This window comes from Bubalus bubalis, chromosome 8 (genome assembly GCF_019923935.1).
Source record: "Bubalus bubalis isolate 160015118507 breed Murrah chromosome 8, NDDB_SH_1, whole genome shotgun sequence".
NCBI classification, from domain to species: Eukaryota; Metazoa; Chordata; class Mammalia; order Artiodactyla; family Bovidae; genus Bubalus; species Bubalus bubalis.
In genome coordinates this window covers 48,418,557-48,432,246 of record NC_059164.1, presented here as the reverse complement: position 1 = coordinate 48,432,246, position 13,690 = coordinate 48,418,557, and positions in this window count along the sequence as shown.

The window sequence follows — 13,690 nt, the reverse complement described above, 5'->3', positions numbered from 1 at the left end:
AAAATCCCATGGATGGAGGAGCCTGGCAGGCTGCAGTCCATGGGGTCGCTGAGGGTCGGGCACGACTTGAGCGACTTCACTTTCACTTTTCACTTTCGTGCATTGGAGAAGGAAATGGCAACCCACTCCAGTGTTCTTGCCTGGAGAATCCCAGGGACGGGGGAGCCTGGTGGGCTGCCGTCTATGGGGTCACACAGAGTCGGACAGGACTGCAGTGACTTAGCAGCAGCCAGCTTCTAGAGGCTGCCCACATTTCCTGGCTCATGGCTCTTTTCTCCCTTCTCCAAAACCAGCAACTCTGAATCATCATGGCTTTGCCTGTGACTCTGCTCTCTTATAGCCCTCAGTGATTATATATATATATCCCACCTGGGTAATCCAAAGTAACTGCCTTAGCTTAATAGCCTTAACTTAATAACACCTGCAAAATCCCTTTGGTCATGTAAAGTAACATAGTCACAGGTTCTAAGTATTAAAATGTCAACATCTTTGGGGGAATCATTATTCAGCCTACAACAGCATTATTACAAAAATAGACTTGACCTCAGAGACCCACTAAAATGGTCTCAGGGATCCCAGGGATTCTAGATGGCTGCTCAAAATAATAATAATGGTATAAACCATGGGTCTGCAACCTCTGGGATCTAATGCCTGATGATCTGAGGTGGACCTGATATAGTAATAATAGAAATAAAGTGCACAATAAATGTAATTTACTTGAATTAATCCCGAGACCATCCCCACCCCACCCACATTTGTGGAAAAACTATCTTCCATGAAACCAGTTTCTGGTGCCAAAAATACTGGGGACCACTGGAATAAACAAAATACCCCATATTTTAGTTAAGGCATAAGCAGGTCAAAACTTTCATGGAAGTTCCAGTTTCAGGGACCCAGGATCCTTTCCCCTAATTCTGTCATAATCTGCAGGATTCAAGATAGTTTTGTCCTCACAAGTGTTGCCTTCCTCTGTATTAATTCAGTGACCTGTTACCATGAAGAAGTATCTACCCACTTCCCCACCCCCGCTTTTAAAAGTAAGACTGAGAAATCACTTTCATCACTTCTGCTCATATCCTATTGGCCACATCTGGTCTGTTCATGTAGTCACATCCAGCCACCAGGGGGCTTGGAAAAGTAGCTATGGCAGGGCCATCATGGATCCAGCTAAAAGTTCTACTAGAATCGAGTAGTCTCGACTTCAGTTCTCGTAAGGAAAATCTAAGCTGATGATGAAGGACAGCAGAGCCAAGCAAATGAAGCCAGACTAAACCTTAACTGAACCCTACCTCTGAACTTTTCAACTACTTGGGCTATTACTTTTTTTTTTAATGATAAAACATATTTGACTTGGGGTTTCTATAATTTGCAGCCAAGAGTTATCTGCTTCAGTAACTGCATAGTATTTTCCTAACCAAAGAATGGGAATACAGGATTTTATAGTTTAGTCTGCACTACAAGAACAGTGGGACAGGTGATTTGAAATTGGAGTCGTGGCAAAAAAAAATTCAGGGGGAGAGGATGGGATACTCACTAGTTATTAATCCTGGTTGCAACACAGGCTCCTCATTAGCTGAAACTTCAACCATAGAATTTTTTAAGATGATTTGAACATTTGAGCATGGATTACTCAATCAAACTTTTTTTAACCTGGATAAGCTGTATAATTATAAACTGGCATCATTCAATATAAAACTAAGGATGTTATTGGGGCTTATGCAGTCTTGTTATGGTATCAGGAATCTGGACTCCTTCCATCTTGTTATACTTCCCTAAAGTAGCTGCTGGTATCCACATAATCCAGACCAGCACACCATCACACCTCAAGTCTCCCCAAGCAGGAAAAAAGGAAAGGAAAATCATCCCCTGGCCCTCTAAGGGGCATGAATCATTGTCAAGGAAAATCATCTATCACTACTAGTCCTTTAGGTTTGACTGGAAAATACATAAGAACATAGATAAGGATGATCACTTACATAATTTCTTTTGAATTTTAAAATACTGTTTTATTCTCAAAGCTATAAATAAAATATTGAATTACAATAGATATGGGCAAATGTTGAGACAAAGGCACATTTTAGGCAGTCAAACAACATTGGATGGTGAGATACAACATTGGATAATAAGAGACAAATCTTAGCAAACTTATTAGAAAATTGCACCCAAATAGTGAGATTCTGATTTCTGTTAAATGAGCCACAGATTTTGAATCTGGTACCCATGAAACTCACAATAGATATGGGGATGTCCAGTTCACACTCTTGGATGTCAAATTTTTCCCTATACAGACACAGAGAAAGAAAATGTCTAAAAACCTGAATAGGAGAAAATAAGTTTTCTCAAGTTAACAGGGAAAGAAAGAATAAGGACAGAAATGAACATTTGCAGGCAAGCAAGGTTAACAAAGTGTTTTTAACCTTCATCCCCGAGCCTGGTCTCACTTAATAGCCTTCTTTTTTTCCCCCTTTGTTCCTCCCACCTGAAGAATGAGGGATCTTGGTTCACCAACCAGGGATCACCCTGCAGCCCATGCAGTGGAAGAATGGAGTCTTAACCACCGGACTTCCAGGAAAGCCCTTCATGTTCCTCATTGAATATCTATTAAGATAGCATGCTTTTGGAAAGGGACCGCATAGTCAAAACTTCTTTTATGACAACACTATGTTGCAGAGTGAAAAGAGAAGCCAGTGGGACCAAACACAATTTGGAATTTTTTCAAAGCTTTATAAATGTTCAAAGAAGTAGAAGATGATGTTTGGGGTTGATAGCTAATTTAAATTAAGTGTAAGCTAAATAATTTTTGAGCTAACAGTTATGTCTCTATGGTTCACAATAGTCTGTCCTGTGATCATGGCTGTGATATGTGCTGGCTTAGCTTAGATCAGAAATGCGCAACGGTAAAATACGTTTTAATGTTACGGGAACAAAAGAGAAAAGCCGACAGGAGTCCTGTTTCCTATTTTGAGAAATAGAGCAATGGAGCAAAGTCAATTATTAATTAGGACTAGTGAATTTTGTCAAGAAAAGACCTTTTTAAATAAGTCATTTTTCCTTCCCTTTCATACCCAGTTGCCCATGATTTACGTGTTCTTTCCGTCTGTTTCTAATATGTTGATTACACGGTAAAGAACACAGTAAAGTTGGCAGTACTTGCCTATTCAGTCTCTTCATAATGAGCTCAAAAAACATCCAATGGTGATAAATACTAACCATACTAGAAGAAGCAGTTCTTAAACTTACAATGGGCGGTTTTACTCAGAAAGGCATAATAAATCAGCAGATTGTGAATCAAATCTGATTTTCTCATAGGAACAATGCTGCAAGAGCAGGGTTATGTTTGTAACCAGATGCCTCATGCTACACAATGTTTTTTCCTCTGAAAGAAATGACCCTAGTATCACATCTAACCAATTCTGAATTATATGCCTATATACAATACAATAGTACACTTTAATGTGTACATAAATCAGTTGCCAATGCAGTCCAATAACCAAAGTATAAGATTTGTATTTATTCATGAAGTCCTATGGAGAATTTTGGCAAGATGAGCAGGGAGGCTCTGACAGAACAGTTGAGCATGCCTAGAAATGACTGTTCTTGGGACTCAGGAGACAGAGAGGCTCCTGAGAAATGAGCTATGTCCAGTGAGATAAGCCTCACACACTAGAATGGGGAGCATGAGGCGGGGAGAGAGAAGCCCCGTCATGTGAGGTTCTCACTCCCTCTGGTGAGGGGGGCATGAGGAAGGGAGAGAGAACCTGAGATCTTAAATACATGGTCACGCCAGATGGTATCTCCTTTCACTCAAGCGTTGGTTGCTTTTGAGAACCTCCGCTATAAAACTTCTCTGCTTCATTCATTTTACCTGCTACTGGGTTCTCTGTTGGGCAATAGAAATAGCCATGTCTCCCTCTGCCATGAGCACATGTGGAGGAAAAATGGAATGTTTGCATCACATCCATAAAACCCTTTAAAAGTCTTCAAAGGTCAGTGCTATTTAAACAGATACAAAAGGTAAAAGTTTCTTATAGTTTCTCTTCGTATCTACCGATAATGAAAAATTCCATCTTTACTATCTCTTGATTGGCTTTGTTAACAAGTAAACTTGGGGTGGTGGAAGGGGACTAGCATTTTTATTCTGTACATTTCCATCAAATGTATATATGTATTTTTTACAATGTGCATGTGTAACTTTGTGCCACAGGAAATAAAAATAGAAGAACCTGAGAAGGACACTATAGAAATGGATTGACTGGGGCCAAATTAAGGGAAATTTTAAAAGAACATGAGATAGATACGATAAAGCAAGATTTTTTTCCTTCTAGTTTTATTGAGATGGTGTATCTGTTTAAGGGATACAGCAAAATGATGTGAATTGCACACATCACAAAATGATGACCACAGTAAGTTTAGCGAACATTCATTATCTCGTGTAGCTACAACATTAAAGAAATAGAAAAAAATTTTTCCTTGTGATAAGAATTCATGATTTACTCTCTAAAAACACTTTCATATATAACGCACAGCAATATTAATTATGTTTAGTGTGTTATACATTATATACCTAATACTTATTTATCTTATAAATGGAAGTTTGTACCTTTTAACAACCTTCATCCAATTCAATTTCCTCCCACCCCCACTTCTGGTAACCCCAAATCTGATCTCTTTTGTTATGAGTTTGCTTATTTGTTTTTGAAGCACAATCGACTTACAACATTATATTAGTTTCTGGTATACATTTCAAAATTATCACCATAAGTCTAGTTGTCATCTGTTACTGTACAAAAATATTACATAATTATTGACTAAATTGCAGACATTTCAGACTTGTGACTCATTTATTTTGTAACTGAAAATTTGTACCTCTTAATTCCCTTCCCCTATTTCTCTCCTCCCCCCAATTTTCTCCCTTCTAACAAACGCTTTATTCTCTGTACCTATGATTCCATTTCTGTATAGTTGTTTCATTTGTTCTTCTGTTTTGTTTTTTTAGATTCCACATATAAGCCATACAGTATTTGTCTTTTTCTGTCTGACTTATTTCATGTTTTCACAATGATAAGATTTCACTTTTTTAAATGGCTGAGTGGAATTCCATTATATATATGAACCATATCTTCTTTGTCCAATTCACCTATTGATGGACACTTAGGGTTGCTTCTGTATCTTGGCTATTGTAAACAATGCTATAATGAATATAGGGGTGCATATATCTTTTCAAATTAGTGTTTTCATTTTCTTCAGATAAAAACCCAAAAGTGGAATCCTGAATTGCATGGTAGTTCTACTTTTAGTTTATTGATCAATCTCCATGCTGTTTTCAATAGTAGCTGTACTGATTTACATTCCCACCAAGAGGGTATGAGGGTTCCCTTTTTTCCAGATCCTTGCCAACACCTTTTATTTGATGTCTTTTTGATAATAGCCATTCTGACAAGTGTGAGATGATACCTCATCATGGTTTTGATTTGCATTTCCCTAATGATTAGTCATGCTGAGCATCACTGAGGGTGATGGGCAAGGCTGGATCAGATTGCTGGCTATGGGGGACCCCAGGGGTCTCAGGACTAGGGCTAACCTACTGCTAAGTGAGGCTGGGTCCTGAGCCCTCTGGTGGGCAAGGTCAGATTCTCTGTGTGGCCAAGGTAGCTGAGGGAATCCAAGTTTGCCTTTCTGCTGGTAGGTAGGGCTGTGTCCCCACACAGCTGGATGCTTGGCCTGGGCTAAAGTATTTCCTCCCTTCCAGTATGAGGGTTATTATTTCCATTTTGCATATGAGGAATTTAAGTGGCTTGCCCAGATTCTCCCAGGAAATGAGTGGCAAAGAACCAGGACCAGGGCAGTCAGTCTTAATGGAGGGGGAAAGATAAGCTGTGACAATGGAGAGAAGGAAAGGGACTTGGCAAAGCAAAAATGAAAGAAGTAAAGGCTGATTCTCAGCCTTCAAACTAGGTTCTTAAGAGTGATGTGGACAAAGTTGGTGGAACCAGGAGATGCATTTGTAAGAAAGAATGAAGTAATTTTATTTTTCAATATTATCATACTCTAGATTCTTATTTACATTGCCTTGAATGGTATAGTTTTAAGACAGCTTTCCAGAGATGCCTTATTCTTTTTAAAAGCTATATCGTATATCATTGTATGGACATACTATATTTAATCAGTCTTTCCTGATTGATATTTTACCTGTATTTAATGGGATTGCTTTGGTAGGTTGCTGTTGCTCCTATTTTTTAGAATTTATTTCATTGAAGTATATTTGATTTACAATGTTGTGTTAATTTCTGTTGTACAGCAAAGTGACTCACTTGTACATATATCAGTATTAGTTATCATATTCTTTTCCGATATAATTTATCAGAGAATATTGAACATAGTGCCCTGTGCCATACAATAAGACCTTGTTGTTGATCCGTTCTCTATATAATAGCTTGTGACTGCTAACCGCAAACTGTCAATATACATCATTCCCCCACCTCAAACCACCCCCTTGCTATTATTGTCTGCAACTACACAACATTCCTGCAATGCAAATTCATGTATGCAATTATTTTTACTTATTTACAAATACACATCACTAAGCTAAGTTCTTAGAAGAATTAGGTCAAATAATATTTCCTTTTAAAATTTTAATAATCTTTTAAATGTTGATAAGTACTGCCAATGGAGAAGGCAATGGCACCCCACTCCAGTACTCTTGCCTGGAAAATCCCATGGATGGAGGAGCCTCGTAGGCTGCAGTCCATGGATGGGGTAGCGAAGAGTCAGACACAACTGAGTGACTTCACTTTCACTTTTCACTTTCATGCATTGGAGAAGGAAATGGCAACCCACTCCAGTATTCTTGCCTGGAGAATCCCAGGGGCGGCGGAGCCTGGTGGGCTGCCGTCTATGGGGTCACACAGAGTCGGACACGACTGAAGCGACTTAGCAGCAGCAGCAGCAGCAAGTACTGCCAAATAAATAACACGTACTAATAAACACCTGTATTCACAGAGCACAGATGGCCCTAATTCTCCACACTGTCATTAGAATGAATATTTTCAAGCCTTTTGTCTTGGCAGACTGATGCAGGAATAATGTGACTGTATTATAATTTTAAGTTCTGCATGAAATATTAGACATTCTGAGTTTCAGGAGCTGCAGGGTCACTTAAAGGGAGCATTCATGTAGGTGGCTAGGAGTACAGGATCTGCATTTGAATGAGTGGGAAGTCAGCATAAATGTTGATTTTGGAATCACAACCATGCAAAGAATAAAGTTCTCTCCAGACTTGCGGTTGCTGGAAGGGGAGGTAGTGAGATGGAGTGGGAGTTTGGAGTTACCATATGCAAACTATTATATATACAATGGATAAACAACAAGGTATATATGGCCTTCCCGGGTGTTGCAGTGTTAAGGAATCTGCCTACCAGTGCAGGAGACGCAAGAGATGCAGTTTCGATCCCTCGGTCAGGAAGATCCTCTGGAGTAGAATCCTCAGTATTTTTGCCTAGAAAATTTCATGGACAGAGGCACCTCTGTCTGATTTGACAGACAAATGAAAATGGACTAATTCAGTCTTATTATTATTCAGGTGTTGTGACTCTTGTGGACAACACATTATAACATTTACTCTTTACTAGAAAATTCTAGTGTTAGTCACTCAGTTGTGTCTGACTCTTTGCAACCCGTGGACTGTAGTCCGCCAGGCTTCTCTGTCCATGGAATTCTTCAGGCAAGAATACTAGAGTAGGGCAGCCATTCCCTTCTCCAGAGGACCTTCCCAACCCAGGGATTGAACCCAGGTCTCCTGCATTGCAAATGGATTCTTTACCAGCTAAGTCACCAGGGAACCTTGATGAAGCTGGTACAAAACCCAGCCAGCTCTTTAAACTCCCCTAAAGACGAAGTTGACTCATATTCAAAATATTAAATAATGTTGGCAATAAAGTAGAATATAGTTTCCAAATGACCAGTTTGGCCATCCCATCCCAATATACTCTGCACACTCATTCTTTTACTGGGAGTCCCACCTCAGAAATGAAGACAAGCCATGGGAGGGAGGTTGAAAATGATGAGGACGAAAGCTTGTAATGCTATATTTAAACACATAAAATGCAATCCTCCAGTCCAATATTGCTATAAGAAATCTTATACTACCACACATAATAAAATGAGTTGAAATAACAATAAACAAATAAAGGAAATATGACTTATGCTTGAAATGAGAGTCATGAACCCTGGGTGACTGTTCTCAAATTTGTACAAAGTGTACTTCCTGCAAACGTGTCAGAATCACCTCCCACTCCCTTTTTCTACCACCCCTTCCTCCCCCCATTTATATCTGAGGATGACTTTGCCTCCACTAGGCCACTCTAATCGAAAATCTTCCAAAGGATTATATTCTACAGGATTGCTTATTGTTTCCTTCTGTATTTTTTTCTAAATCTGATTGGTGATCACTGGTTTGTTTTATTCTTTTCTCTCTGTTCTAAAATTTGAGTTTCCCTCTGGGGTCTGTCTCATCTTGACACTAAGAGGGATAAATAGAGATTCATATTATATCAGGAATTATTTTCCTTGATGGACTGGAATCCTTTTGGGGTCAATCTTTGTAAAATGCAAGACAGTCTCATTTCCTAACTCCTCAAGGAAACAGAAAAGGGTATCTGCATGGGCTAATTGGAACTTGGACAAGGCAGCCTGGGGTTCTATTAGAATCAGAATGATTTGATGTCTAGACATAATAGTAGATCTCAGGGAGGTGAACTTTTGTTCTCTCCATGACCAAGAGATTTGCCTCGTGGTATAATTTCTTTCCACTTTATCAATGATGACTGGGGATGCACCTGCACTATGCCAGGGAATTTGTTTTGATTTATTCAGGCAAACACTTGAATGGTCAACTTAGAAGAATCGAATTAATTGCTTAATGTAATGAGTCAACTCCCTCTTGACTGTGCACCGCACACTGTGCGCAGGATGCACATACTGCCCTCACTGACAAGTCAATGCAGCCACAATACGGATTCTATTAACTCCGCTCTGTGATTTTCATATCTTGTCTTTTGAAAATCTGAGGAAAACTGGACAATCTTCCCTGAAAAATTCACACCCACACACACATACACATTTCTGTAGAACTTTAATAGAATCCCTGAGTTCTAATCACAGATCTGGAAGTATCACCCAGAGCACTAGGATTTAGATTGAGTTTGAATCATGAAAATTTTATCCAGAGGTTTTTACCTCTGCTACTGCTGCTAAGTCACTTCAGTCGTGTCCGACTCTGTGCGACCCCATAGACGGCAGCCCACCAGGCTTCCCCGTCCCTAGGATTCTCCAGGTAAGAACACTGGAGTGGGTTGCCATTTCCTTCTCCAATGCATGAAAGTGAAAAGTGAAAGTGAAGTCCTTCAGTCGTGTCTGACTCTTAGCGACCCCATGGACTGCAGCCCAGCAGGCTCCTCCGTCCATGGGATTTTCCAGGCAAGAGTACTGGAGTGGGGTGCCATTGCCTTCTCCGTTTTACCTCTAGTAAAATTCAATACAGCTCAAAGATCATGCCTTTTAGTGTTGTAGAGTCAGGTGATTCCAGGTTACTAAAAATAATAACAGCCATTTAAAACCATTGTGAGTCATGAGATATCACACCTGAAACAACCTTGTGGCTAGAAAATAGATGGATTAGGGGAAGATGGACATCAAATCACTGATTTTTTTTTAATTTTACAAATACTAATTTTCTTCTTACTGGAGAAGGGAATGGCAACCCACTCCAATATTCTTGCCTGGAGAATCCCATGGACAAAGGAGCCTGGTGGGCTCCAGTCCATGGGGTCGCAAAGAGTTGGACACGACTGAAGCAACTAAGCATGCAATTTTCTGCTTAAGCAATTTTTTTTCACTTTAAATGAGAAATAGAATAAAAAATATTTTATCTCAATCCAAATTTGTAGCTAAGGTCAAACTAAGATTTAAGCACAAATTTGAAACTGGCTTTCTATTAAAACAGAGGTAAGTATTAATAATTATTATATAATATTATAATTATATAATTAATAATTATTATACATTCATATAACAAGTATAATAATCATGATTATTATAACTGCATAATTATGATAATATAATATAATAATTCTAGCATTTCATATTTATACTGTACATCAGTATGTTTATTTACTTGTTTATACACTCAACAGCTTTAACTGAGCACTGTGCTAGGTACTAGAGATAGAAAGACAAATAAATAAAACACAGCCCTTCTTCAGGAAGTGGGAGAATGTTGAAAAACCAGAAGTATTTAATTCTAGGCATCAGGTCAATTAAGAGAATAAAATTTGACAGGCGAGAAAAAGATTTGTTTCCTAAGATATATCTATATCAATACATTTGTTATGTTAAACCTCAACTGTTATTTATTTTTTAAAGACTGCCTCTATGTTACAATCATACAATGGCTATAAAAATAGCTTGCCAATATATACTATTAAAGGTTTATGTAATGAAACTTGGGCAAACTTTTTGAGACAGATTCTTTATTTTGTTGTTTGAGGGGGAAATTTTACTTCTTTTTTTTCAAGATATAACCCACCTAATGGCTAAAAAAAGATCAGTTATACCAAATGTTGACAAAGATGAGGAGTAGCTGGAATTCTTATACATTAATGATGGGAGATTAAATTGGCAAAACCAGTTTGGGAAAACAATTTGGCAGTTTCCTATAAAGTTAAATATATTTCTATCCCCTGACTCAGCAATTCACCTAGATTTTTACCCAATAGAAATTAAAACATACATCCAAAAAAGACTTGTACAAGAAAGTTTATGATTGCCCCAAACCTGGAAAAAAAATGCAAATGTTTATCAAAAAACAGAATGTATAAACAAATTCTGGTATATTCATACAATGGAATATTATTCAACAAGAAAAAAGAATGGGCAACTGATACATGTACAACATAGATGAACCTCAAAAATATTATGCAATGAGACAGAAGCTATATACAAAAGTGAAGAGACTGTAAGTGCCACTTATATAAAGTTCTAGAACAGGCCAATCTAATTGAAGATGATAGAAACCAAAACAGTGTTTGCCTCTAGGGGTTGGTTGGGATTGACAATAGAAGAAAGAGCAGAGAGATGTAACATTGCTGGCTTTGAAGATGAAGTAGAGTCATGAGACGGGGAATGTGGGTGGTCTCTAGAAGCTGGAATAGGTAAGGAGATAGATTCTCCTCTAGAGCACTCAGAAAGGAACACAGACCAATCAACACCTTGATTCTAGCTCAGTGAGCTCTACCTCACACTTCTGATCTATAGAAGTATAAGATAATAAGTTTAAGTTGTTTAAGCCATTAAGTTTGTGGTAACTTGTTACAGGATCACTAGAAAACTAATACAAATGGGTATATGCATTTGCCAAAACTCAGCAAAATACACATTTTAGATCTGTATGTTTCACTGCATGTAATTTATATCTTGTGATGGATTGAATGGGAGAAGGCAATGGCACCCCACTCCAGTACTCTTGCCTGGAAAATCCCATGGATGGACGAGCCTGGTAGGCTGCAGTCCATGGGGTCGCTAAGAGTCAGACATGACTGAGCGACTTCACTTTCACTTTTCACTTTCATGCATTGGAGAAGGAAATGGCAACCCACTCCAGTGTTTTTGCCTGGAGAATCCCAGGGACGGGGGAGCCTAGTGGGCTGCCGTCTATGGGGTCGCACAGAGGCGGACACGACTGAAGCGACTTAGCATAACATGGATTGAATAGTGTCACCTGAAAAGACATGCTCAAGTCCTGGCTCCCAGAATTTCAGAATGATAGTATTTGAAAACAGGATAATTGCAGATGTAACTAGTTAAGATGACGTCATAGAAAATAGGATGGACCCTTTATCCAAAGTGAATATCATCCTAATAAAAAGAGGAGAAGGGACTTTTCTGGTGATCCAATGGTTAAGAATTTGCACTTCCAATGCAAGAAGCATGAATTTGATCCCTAGTCAGGGAACTAGGACCCCACATGTCCTAAAAAGTAAAATTAAAAAAACAAAGAAAGTAAAAATTAAACAAACAAAGAAATTTAAAAAAAAAAACAAAGAAATTAAAAATAAAAAGAGAAGACAGAGACACACAGAACACCAAGTGTTGACAGAGGGAGAGATGTGAGTGAAGCAGCTTCAAGACAAGGAATGCCGAGGATTGAGGTCACCAGAAGCTGGAAGAGGGTAGGGGGAGTTCTATCTCAAGTTTCATAGGGAACATAGCCCTGCAACACCTTAATTTCAGACTTTTGGCCTCCAAAACTGTAGGAGAATAAATTTCTGTTGTTTTAATCCACCTAGTTTGTGGTACTTTTTAAGGCGGCACTAGAAAACTAATGCATATTTTAAAAGAAAAGAAAGAAATCTGCAGTAAAAAATAATATATTACAGATTCAGTTGAAGCCCTCTTCATAGTCCTCCCTGCTCCCACTGTGAATTTCCTCCCTCTTACCACAGAGTTAACCACTATTCTTAATTTCTTATTTATCATTCTATTGCTTGTTTTTATATATTTGCCACGTATCTATGAATCATAGCTTCCCTGGTGGCTCAGATGGCAAAGCGTTTGCCTGCAACATGGGAGACCCGGGTTCAATCTCTGAGTTGAGAAGATCTCCTGGAGAAGGAAATGGTAACCCACTCCAGTATTCTTGCCTGGAGAATCCCACGGACGGAGGAGCCTGGTAGGCTACAGTCCATGGGGTCACAAAGAGTCGGACACAGCTGAGCGACTTCACTTTCACTTTCACTTTCACTTTATGAATCATAAGCATTCTGTGTGTCTTTAAACTTTATATGAACAGAATCATATTGTATTATTCTTTCATACTTTTTTCCACTTGATTTGTGCTTGTCAGATAAGTTTGTGTTGTCATGTGTAGCTCTGATAAATTAATTTTTATTATGCAGAATTCCACTGTATGAACAAAGCATAATTTTTTATTCATTGTCTTGTCAATAGACTTTTGCTGCTATGAACATCTTTGAACACATGTTTCTTAAAGATATATACCTAAAGAGTAGAATTGCCAAGTTTTAGAAATTGTGTATCTTTAGCTTGATAAGACAGTGCCAAGTGTCTCTCTGAAGTGATGCCCCAATTTACATTCACACCAGTAGTACAATAGTTCCTATTGCTCCACATTCTCTGTAACCTTTGGCATTTTCAGGCATGTCAGGTAAAAGAGATCTCAGTTCAGTTCAGTTCAGTCACTTAGTCGTGTCTGACTCTTTGCGACCCCATGGACTGCAGCACGTCCACCTTCCCTGTCCATCATCAACCCCCAGAGCTCGCTCAAACTCAGGTCTATTGAGTTGGTGATGCCACCCAACCATCTCTTCCTCTGTTGTCCCCTTCTCCTCCTGCTTTCAATCTTTCCCAGCATCAGTTCAGTTCAGTCACTCAGTCGTATCTGACTCCTTGCGACCCCATGAACTGCAACATGCCAGGCCTCCCTGTCCATCACCAACTCCTGGAGTCCACCCAACCATCTCATCCTCTGTCATCCCCTTCTCCTCCTGCCATGAATCTTTCCCAGCATCAGGGTCTTTTCAAATGAGTCAGCTCTTCGCAACAGGTGGCCAAAGTATTGGAGTTTCAGCTTCAGCATCAGTCCTTCCAATGAACACTCAGGACTGATCTCCTTTAG